This window comes from Tasmannia lanceolata, unplaced genomic scaffold, assembly GCF_043159265.1.
Source record: "Tasmannia lanceolata isolate RefF3 unplaced genomic scaffold, GAP_Taslan_0.1 ptg000018l, whole genome shotgun sequence".
NCBI lineage: Eukaryota > Viridiplantae > Streptophyta > Magnoliopsida > Canellales > Winteraceae > Tasmannia > Tasmannia lanceolata.
In genome coordinates, this window is record NW_027518695.1 from 68440444 (window position 1) to 68452066 (window position 11623).

Sequence of the window (11623 nt, forward strand, 5' to 3'; positions counted from 1 at the left end):
TTCATATCTTCGGGTACTGTTGCTTGGATGTGTGTCCCGTTAATTACACTAATGCAATCCTACAATATGGACATTCAAAATGTCAAATGTTAGTGCTAACATATGAGTCAGTTGCTATACAATTTACATGCCCACTACGTAGGTAATGAACAGTACCTTAAAGTACGGCATAAAATTCGGAATGTCAGCAATGTGACGTGGTGTGTCCCTTGATGGGGGCGAGATGAACAAGTCTTGCAGTTTAAGCACAGCAGCCAGAACCTTGTTAAAATACATCAAAACAGTCGCGTCTGAATGATGCCCTAATACTACGGTTCCTTTGGTTGTGGGCAATTACTTGTAAGAAAACCGCCACTTGTTCCTTGACACAACAATGTATTGTGTCTTCAAGTAGGGCCGTGTTTAAAAATATGGCCACGAAGCTACTGAAGCAGCGAACATCCATACGCAAAAGGGCAACTCAATGATTTTCTACATGTGTAATACGTGTTACAAATGTCCTACAAGTTAGGTACCTACTTTCATAAGGGGCACATGTCATATTTTCTTCAAAGTAAAGTCTAATCCTAACTGCCACTGCAGCCACTAGTAAAGCTGCAGCTCGAATAATCAGCGTCCTCCTATTTGTTGGTTCTCGAGGCATGATGCTTGGTGGTAGCCTTACATGGAGAGATTCTAGTTCTAATCCATTAAAAACCCTACTTTGAAACCCAAATATTAGCAACACCAAACCCCCAAGACATTATATAAGAAACACCGACATATCTTCAACTCCCAACCACCAAGGCATTATATCATCAACACCCTCGTATCATCAACACCCAACCATCCATTAAACAATCTACTCCACACTCATTGGTTGAAATTATGATAAACATAGCAAAAAACATAACCAATCACACAAGAAAAGAAGAAGAAAAAAAAAAAGGTATACAGAACATGGAGTAAAAGATCAAATTAGTACCTCAAAACCAACAAAACAAGATATGGTTTTTGATGAAAACCAAACCCAAATGTACAACACCCATCCACCTGCATGTCATCAACACCCATCCACCCACATATCATCAACACCCAACAACAAAGCCATTATATCAGAACCACCAATGCAAAATACTAGAATCTTAAAAATCAGTGCAACAACCCATAATCTGCAACTCCATGCAAAAAACCCAAAAAAAGTTCAAAAACAGTGAAATAACCCAAAATCTGCAACCCCATTACAAATACCCCAAAAAGACCCAAAAAACTTAAAAATCAGTCTAATAACCCATAATCTGCAACTCGTTTGCAAAAATCCCAAAAATTAGAAAAACGCATTGTACAAAAAGACCCGAAAAAATGTTATAAATCAGTAAAATCCCCCAAAATCTATAACCCCATTGCAAATACCCCAAAAATCCGAACCCAAATGTAAAAAAAGACCCAAAAAAATTACAAATCAGTGCAATAACCCATAATATGCAACTCCATTGCAAAAAAAACTCAACAATCCGAACCCTACTGTACAAAAATACACCCAAAAAAATTCAAAATCAGTGAAAAAACCCAAAATTTGCAACCCCATTGCAAATACCCCAAAATTCCGAACCCAAATGTACAAAAAGACCCAAAAAATTACAAATCAGTGATATAACCCATAATCTGCAACTCCATTGCAAAAAACCCAACAATCTGAACCCTACTGTACAAAAAACACCCAAAAAAAGTTGAAAATCAGTGAAAAATTCAAAATCTGCAACCCCATTGCTAAGACCCCAAACATCTGAACTCAAATCTGAACAATGTGAAAAAAAAAAAAAAAAAACAAAAAAAAAACCCAAATCTGAACCTAACTTGGGGGAAAACCCAAAAAAACGAACCCTAGATCTGAAAATAAATATCAGAAAAGGGAGGGAGAGAGAGAGAGAGAGAGAGAGAGAGAGAGAGAGAGAAGAGGGAGTGCAGGTACCTTGCCAGAGAGGTGTCAGAGAGGAGCCAAGAAGGAGCCGGAGAAGATGCCTTCAAAACAAAAACAAACAAAAAAATCTTAGAAAATCAGAAACAGGGAAGAGAGAGGAGCAGAGAGAGAGAGAGACAGACAGAGATGAGGGAGTGGGACGTACCGAGCCGAAGAGGAGCCGGAGAATACGACTCAATGGGTTTCTCTCTCGCTGGTTCGTCGTTCTCTCTCACTGGTTCGCGTGGTGAGGGAAAGAAAAAACCCCGACTAATTAATTTTACTTGCTCGTGGGAAAATGAAACAAAATCCCACCAATTTGGGCAGAAAACATATCCCGTGAGCGCGAGAAAATGTCATTTTCCACATCATTTTTTCGTTTTTCCACGTCTGTAAAACTTTCTCGACAACCCAACAGAACACGTGAAAAAGCGATTCTCGGGGAAAAAGCGGGTTTTTCCTTTCTCTGGAAGGTGCAGGAAAGTAAGCAAACACCCCCTTATAGAAAAAGATGAGCAAAATGTAGTGGAAAATAATATTCATAGGATTTTGCTAGGTCATTTCCATGATAGAGTTATGCTGATGTCATGTGGGTACCTATGAGAAATTTCAACAGGACCAACCCACGGTAAATTAGCATGATCTGGACCCTTCGTCTGAGTGTTCCCTACTTTGTCGAGTTCATCCAACAATTCACTTTTACAGAATTCGACTGTAGAACATTGCATATTGAAACACAAACTTTGAACCAAATTTTAAAAAGTTAAAAACCGAACAAAAAAGTTGAACGTCGCCTGAGAGATTCGAACTCTCGCGGGGAAACCCCATGTACTTAGCAGGCACACGCCTTAACCACTCGGCCAAAGCGACGCTGATGCTGCTAAGAAGTGTTATTTTATTTAAATACAAATAATAAATTTTGCAAAATATGACTGAACTGGGAACTTGGATGGTGGATCATTAGATAAATGCTTCAAAAGAAAAAAATGAAACAAACCATTTTCTTGCTCTAAACATCTATTGGCAGGCCATAGGTTGGATGATAAATCATGATGGGCTCCACATGATTTGTGATCCTGATTGCAAGGTCATTGGTTACTATCCATTAGGGTCCCACATGGGGTCAATGTATGTGCAATCAAGACCATTGATCTTGTATAATAGCATGAGATGACCCATGTGACCTTGGCCCCATGCCGAACTGACATTCCATGCATTGGATATAGCACTACAAAAAAAAAACAAAAGCTCAGCCGCTGATCACATAAACATGCCAGGAGTGAGCCCATTGATCCAAATCCTCCAAGCCCTATTTAGGATATCATATGATGCATGTTTTTCCTACGTAGGTAGAGAATTATATATGGTGTTGTCCGTCTACAGATCGGAGGGCTATGATCATCCAATAGAGATGATTTTTGGGGCACATCCTATTTACTTTGCGGTGTATAACTTTTAAAAAGTATGCCGATGAATAGATGATTGACGGCCAACCATCGATATAACCCTCTAGCAATGCCCCTATTTTGTGACAGGCAGTTTTTCGTCGGCAAATTATTTTCACAACGGATTTGGTCCGTCACCAGTGATTGTATTTCTTGTAGTTATTATGTACAAATTTAGGAAATAACAATCACTTAAATTTCTTAGATTGAACTTATGTACAAGACTGGAAGGTGGATGTAAACACTAAATTTGAAGGTCAAGAGTATAGACTCATTGTCTATTTGATTTCGAATTTCATAACCCACATATGTTCTTATAAAATATCATACTAACTATATGTTTCCATAGATTAGGAAATACATCTTCGTGTAGAAGCTTGCATGATTTTAGAAGATCTATTCTCTTTTGATAACAATATTACAATATTAAATAAACTCATTTCTATAGTATTGATTACGATTGAACAAGGACTAATGTAAATTTTAAGAAATTAAAGTTAAACTATGACCTAATAATGATCAATTAGCAGCATGAACTATAATATCCTATCAAGAACACAATTAAAAAAGATTATTTATAGAAAGGCATTAACTCATGGGGATTGAGCCTCTAGCTCATTGCTAGGCTTTGTTCTCAATCTTGAATCCCTTCTTTCTTTCTTTCTTTTTGATGGCATAGGGTATCCCCACCCCATTTAGGGAAGGACTAATCGCCAGGGATGCACACAATCACTCGTAAACCATGTGCGTCGGGTAAGCCCGGGGGATTTGAACTCACATCTATAAGAAGCAAACCCACGATGGTGGCCGACGTGCCAACCCCGTACGGGTTTTCAATCCCATCTCACCTATAAAAAAATATCAACTCTTTTTAATGGGTTTATAGAATTAAATTTTGATGGTAGCAACAAAGCGACCCTTTATGATTGGCCCCTTATATACATCACAAAGTTGTCTTCAGTGTAAAACATTGGTGATGTGGGACAAACCCATCTCAATTCACCAAAATACATTCGAACCAAGATCTATACGTGCTACAATACTCTTGATGATCAAAATCATCCATTAAATAGGAAGTTTTTTTTCTAAAAAACATTTACCCGCTTATATATAACGAATGAAATGGTTAGATCATCTAGTATGTGCAATCTTTGCATCATGGCCAATCCACACAAGACATTGCCTACAAATATAGGGTGTCTATATCAATAAGAAACCCTCCAATGTGCCCCACATGGGGCATGTGCACATCTAGCCCTATTAGCTCATCATTGTCACGGTGACACTGGATTCATACACCGAAATTAAGGACAAATTGTAATGACAGTAACCGAGAGTCGCCTTCTCTCATATACTATATCCAAGCAATAAATAAAGGAAGGACAAATTGTAATGACAATAATGGAGAGTCGCCTTCTCTCATATACCATATCCAAGCAATAAATAAAGGGAGCTGATATCCGCACTGCGCTGTTTTGATATTGGCACTATTCACTTTGCTTTATGCTTCTTGGATTTTTTTTATGGATAAGCTGGGGTTACGTGGACCCCTACCAGTATATTATATTAAATAAATAAAGATGATACGAAATTACGATCAAGATTAGTACCCAATTCTTTGAACAATGTCTAAGGAAGAAGGCGGTACCACCAGGGTTATGAAACCTCTGAGAACAAACTCAAAACAGGCATACGAAAAGAAAGTGCAAGGTGACTTTGTGTAATTCGCAGGGCTTAGGAGACATGTGATCCTTAAAGCCGGTCCAATACTCAGGTGAAGCTATGTTTAGTGTGATTTTAGAAGGTCTATCATTCTCTAGTCAGACTTTCTTATTCTCCGGCTCTTCCGCAACTTCAGAATCCTTGGAGATTTTGTTTTTCTTTGATGAAGAAGTTTTGCTTTCTTTCGTTGAGGGATTTATTCTTCACCAGCTTCCTGTGCCGTCTCTTCTATGCGAAGAGGGGAGGGACTTTTTCTTTTTTATCCTTTGAACTTTTTGCCAAGAGACTCCTTCGGTGCCGCTTATATCCATTTTTTTCAAGAGCCTCCTCCATAATATTGGTTTCTCCTCCAGTTTAAGATACTCCATCAAGATCTATTAGTGCTGAGAATCTGTTGTCTTGATCTAGACTTTCCCCCCTGTGGAGACTTTGTCCTAAAAGTAGTGTTTGGTTGCACGGCGTATACTCGGAGAGTATGAGAATAAGTAGGGGTGTCATTACAAATATAAGGAAAGAGGAGAGAGAAGAGAGAGCAAAAGAGAGAGCATCATTCCCTAGAAAATTCAACCAAAAGTATTTGCTTTTGGAAGAATTTGGGTTAAAAGTCATAAGGTGGGGACAAGAAATCCATATCATCAGACGACATTATTACATGCAAGACGTGTAAAAGAGTCAAAGGGGATTCCAATCTTATTTTGGCAACCAAACGTTGAATGGCATGTCAAATCCAAGTCAAATTCAGATGGTTGCCGAGCTTTTGTGCAACCAAGACTATTTATTCGAGTAATTCCAGGCAAATCAAAATGCTTGTCTCCTGATCCCTTTGACTTCTGTCTTCCTTGCACCCGTCGGAAAAAAGTGTAAAACAAAGTGAGTAATGTCATTGTCAAAATATGGCAGTGCAGATATGAGTCCTCTAAGTGAAATTCTCTTAAAAGATATGAATTGCCATTTGCATGTCAAATGTTATAACAGTTCCTAAAAAGCTATGGAACCCAAGCCAATTAAAAAAGAAAAGACAAGATGGGTTTGTGTAGTTATTAAAATGTAGTAGTGCCAAACTGCCAATATTAGTAGCTCATAAATGAATGAATAAATAAAGGCTAGTTATTGATGTCAGCACTATCGTAATTTGATCATTGCACTAACTCGTCTTGTCTTTTATTATTAAACAGCCGTTGAAGGTTATTACAATTCCAAAAAAAGCCCTTAGAAGCCAACTTAAAAAGAAAAGACAAACTGAGTTTTTGCAATTATTAAAACATGGTTGTTCCTATCATGGTTTCAAATTTTAGTTTCGGAATGCGTTTCGGTCCTCACCGAAACTGAAATTTCAGCTGACGAAATCAATTTAAAGGCTATTTTCTCGTACAGAATTTCAACTATAATTACCGAAATTTCGGTAATTCGTCTAAAATTTTCGGATAACATTAAATAATTATAAAAAAGTGATTTTTGGGTAAAATCCCTTAAATTTAGGACGAAATTTTGGGATCGGCCAAAATAAAGAAACATTTCGAGTATTGCTGATTTCAGTTTCTATCAAAATTTAAAACCATGGTTTCGATTAGTAAATAAATAATGGAAAACACTTTTAAAACGGGATTCCGATTGGAAAATAAAAATGGGAGTGACATCACCATTGATTTGGCCTTTTAAGGTGCATTTATTGCTTTTATAGGGCTTTAAGCCCCCTTACTTTGTCTTTTAGTGGACGTGGCCCTAATGGTTGACACCCGTTTTTATTTACAAAACGGGATCCCTTTTTCCTGTCAAATCTCAAAAATAATTACGAGGAGACAGGAAGTCAAGAGTGGGCCCAAATCAAGCAACTTGAAAATTAGAAACAATCATATCAATAAAATCAGTGTGGATTTGTTTTGGATTGGGAGCCTTCTTGTCAACGTTAGTTCCGTCTGTCTAGCTTTATCAAATCAAGCAATACACATTCATAATCGAACTCCGTTATGGACCCAAATTAAAAAACAAAACACATGTTTTATGCCATGATGGGGCCACCTTAGATCTTCCGCCTACGCCCCACTCTTTCCGTATCTAATCTAATGTAAGGGAAATGATATACATATTCGCCGCCTTTCTTTCCTGGGCCACCCCTTTTTGTGTAAAAACAGCAGTCGTACACATGGTTTAAAATTTTGGTTTCGGTAACCATTTCGGACCCCACCAAAAACCGAAATTTGGTAATTTTGTTTCAAATTCCATACCGAAATTCCAAATTTTCGGCCGAAATTTTGTAACACTTTTTTTTTTAATAAATAATGTCTTTAAACCAAAATTTCGGGCAGACATTTGAAATTTCGGACTCCGAAATTTGGTAAATGGCGAAAAATTTAATTTCGGAAATTTTTGGTTTCGGTCCCCACCGCTATCCGAAATTTCGGTCCCAAATTTCAGATTTCGGTCGAAATTTTAAACCATGGTCATACATACCCGAAAGAGGGGTGGCTCTGGGAAATAAGTGGAATATATCAACTACCGCCCGCTCCCCCCTCTTCATTTGCCACCGACAGAATCTCTCTCTCTCTCTCTCTCTCTCCATTTGCTACCGACAGAAACACTATTCATTGCCAGCTACCCAAAAAATCATAACTCTTTTCATAAAATCATTATTTCCCTAGCGTTACTCTTTCATAAAATCATTATTTCCCTAGCATTACTCTTTCATAAAATCATTATTTGGCTTTATTCAAACTTTAATAGGCTGGATTTAGACACATTACCACAGGATCTATGGACACATTTTGGATCCCTACGACAAGATCCTGATTGAATCCAGACAACTAATAAAAGCCCATAGGACAATCCAAAATCTGACTTTATTGTACTATTTAACGAGAATAGCCTCTAATTTATGAACTAGTCCTATTTTCAATATTTTCTAATTCATCTCTCTCAACTCTAAGTCACCTTCTTCCCTTCCTTCTACTACACCCTCGCCGTTGTAGCTCGCCGTCCCTGCTGCCGCTTGCGCTTGTCCTCACCCACGCTCTTTGTTGAGAATTTTAACTGTGCAGAATATAAGTAGGATCCGGTGGACCGTCCAATTTGAAATGGATCGTGAAAAAGATATGGGAAGTAGGATACGAAGAACAGTCCGAATTCAATCTGACTCATAAGAGATTTGAATGGATCATGACTAAGACATAGGCTGATCCAATCCGAAGTGGATCAGTTGACACACGTCGAATAGCTTTTATAGGTCAATAACCAAAAAATTAAGGGCAAAAACGTCCAGTACTTTAATAAATATGATTATATTAAAATGGAAAGGGGAGTGATAAATCGACTCCCATATATCTTAAATCGACCCCCATGTCTCTATCTCTCTCTAACCCAGAGGAGAGAGAAAGACACATAGGGAGTCGATTTCAGATATTTGGGACTTGGGAGTCGATTTATCATTTCCCAATGGAAATTGTAAAGCCAGATTTTATTTTGCTAATTTAATAAAAAAAAAGGGAAATTACCCAAAAGAGAACATGCAGAAGAGAAAAAAAAAAAAAAAAAACATTATCTTTTTTCATCATTTATTTCATCTTTCATCTACTAACTTTACAACATTGTATAGTCTTCTTTGCTACACACTGGTACTGAACCCTCTCTCTTAAACTTTCAGATGGAGTGAAAAACCCAAAAAGCATGTTGAAGTACATATATGCACATACAAAATAATATCAACACCCCCTCCTTGTATTCAGGAATTTTTTTGGTCTCTAGTGACATGCAAAAAAGAAAAAGTGAGATAATAAACGTATCTACAACGTGCCTGGGCCCCGACTTAGGTGCATTCCTCTAACATTTTTTGGTATATGCTCACGAATCCAAAGCCAAGGGCGTTTGTAACAGATCATATGGAGCCCACAAAGCATCCAACGGACAAGGACGATTAGCATCAAGCCGGGCCCATGGCTTCCCCTTCCCACTCCAATGCAACAAACTTACTGGACCCGGATGCAAATTCCGGCAAAGTCCCCGCAAATTATCGCCGCCGAGGCCATGCTGGTTCCACTGGTGATCCACCGGTGCAATTTTTCCGGCGAAGACGAGGAGGAAAGGTGGCAAAGAACCCAATTCATAGATCCTCATCCTCTTTTGTAACTCCATCCATTCTTCGATCTCAGCCGTATAATCCCCCGCCCGCCAACGGTCGAGATCCATCACCATCACCCCAGTATTAAAATAACAAGCTTTTCGTCCCGCAAAGGTTAATGATAGAGAAGGATTAGACCAAAAGGTGGGAGTGAAGTAAGAGGTGATATTAGCATTACAATACTCGGGTGCCGCAAGAACGAAAGACTCGCCGAGTTGGGTCGCTGCGAGTTTGGCAATGTCGTCTACTAGGACGAGGTCCGAGTCGAGGTACACGACTCGGTGGACTTGGTTGGGTAGGATGGAGGCGAGGTAGGACCGGGCGTAGTTTAGGGGACGGTCTAGAGCGGGTCGGATTGAGGTGGAGATGAGTTGTGACACGGTGGAATCGTTGAAGGGGTAGATTTGGAATTTGAGGTAGGGGAATGTTGAGGTGATTTTGAGGTGGAGTTCGGGGGAGGAAGAGGAGGAGAGGAAGTGGAATTTGATGTTTTGAGGGCAAGAGGAGTGTTGGAGGATTGAGAGGATCGCGGCCGTTGATCCGCGGAGGTAGGCGGAATCGAGGGTCATTGCGATGTGGATGGGGTTGGAGGTTGAGGGGCAGTTTTGGGAATTGTAGAATTCTGGGGCTTCTCGGAATTTAGTGGGAGTGGAAGAAGAGATGATGAAGAGAGTGTAGAGGAGGAGGAGGAGCATGGAGAGGAGGGAGGGGTGCGTAGGTTTTGGCATGGTGGGTGAAGGTTTAGAAAAATGAGAGGGGGTGAAGGTCTTTATAAGGGGGGGGAGAGAGAGAGAGAGAGAGAGAGAGAGAGAGAGAGAGAGAGTTGGCTTCGTAGCAATTTCGTCTTATTTTAAAAAAATAATTTAAATCTCATTGGCTGTTGAAATTGGGCCCACCTTCAGTCTTTCTATCGTTGTCTTTGAATTGCTGTTCTTGGTAATTTTAATTTTTTACGGGTAATATTTTCAAGAATCTTCTAACTTTAGTAAGCTTACTTTATAGAGAAAAAGCAAAACATTATTTTAGGGTTTTTTAAGAGCTGATCTCGGCTCTCCCCCATTATAGGAGTTTAAATAGGCCTGGACTGGCCTATAGATCCAAATGATCTGAATATTAATGGACAGGATTTGGGCACAGACACTGAATCCATATCCTAAGGTCCGAAAGTATTTCGGATCCTGATGGAGATGTAGCCACAAAATATGATGGAGCTTCCTATATCCGAATGTAGGGTGACTATATACCAAAATACCTTCCAAATTTTTGTTCATTTATGTCTATTCACTAGAGGTAATTTCATCAGAATAAGAACTCCACTACAAATAACAAACAACATTCTATTTTTTGCTTTTCCTTTCAAAAATGATTCTTCTCTTTTGTGGGCTCCTTCTTTCTTGCCTCTACTTACCATAAGTCGTATCTGTGTATAAGAAAAGGAGGACCTAGGGACGGTCCCTATTACGGTACTGAGTGGGGCCCACCTAGGTATGGGACTGGGTGGGTCCCAGCCTGGCATGGGGCAGGTTTAAAGGCCTTGCCTAATGTGTTCGGACTTTGGCTTATTGGTAAAGTAACTATTATTCAATAAGCGACCTTGTGGACACGGTCTTTTGTAAGGGGGAAGGAATGATACGTTTATGTTATGGTCTATAGGAGGTGTTTGCAAGGTAGTTATTGTAGGGTTATGTATTTTAGGTTTGTAGGTATGCGTTTTGCAGTTATGGGTGTTAGTTTTTATTATGTGTCATGTTAGGAGATAGATAGGTTGATGATGTGGCATTCTCTCTGTGCTTGTATTTAAATTCATATGTATTTCATTGAAATGAGAATGAATAGAATTTTACAACCACAAAGGATACTTTGTTCTAGGAGAGTCATGGTTTCTCTCGAATTGAACTCTAGGAGATTTGGTTGCCTCAAATCAACATCTTTCCCCATCTTTTCTCTCTTTTACTTTGTTTATTTGTGTTACGGCCAATTAGGCATGTAACAAGTGATATCAAAGGCGTCGATCCAGCGCAATGGCTATGTCTTTGAAGTTTTTGGAATTTATACGTGAAGATCTATAGGAGATTAAAGCACTAGTTTCAAAAATAATTGAAGGAAAGTGACTATTTGTAGAAGCCTTGAACAAAATCCACATGATGATGGAAATTTTTAAAGATAAAGGAAACTTTAATCATGAAAATGTTGATCTTGTGTTGGAGAAAAATTCAAGAATTGATGTCGACTAAGATAATTTTGTTGAACACCATGCTAAGGATCATCTTCTGAACCATGCAATTATTCCAAATTTCAATGTGCCTTCATCAAAACTCATATTTCCTTCCACCTTTGATCGCAATGGAATTTAAAGCAAGAGTTCGAATGATCGCAGGCATTACAATTTGGGATCCTGGTGGATTA

At 38.9% G+C, this 11623-nt stretch overlaps 1 non-coding gene and 1 pseudogene across 1 annotated transcript; both read right to left on the reverse strand.

The window, feature by feature from the left end:
• Window positions 1–2727: 2727 nt before the first annotated feature.
• TRNAS-GCU (transfer RNA serine (anticodon GCU)) lies at window positions 2728–2809 on the reverse strand. The gene has a single exon. It is a non-coding gene; the product is annotated as a tRNA-Ser (tRNA).
• A 5815-nt stretch (window positions 2810–8624) lies between these two features.
• On the reverse strand, window positions 8625–9945 carry LOC143850712 (putative galacturonosyltransferase-like 1 pseudogene; annotated as a pseudogene).
• Between the last annotated feature and the right edge of the window lie 1678 nt (window positions 9946–11623).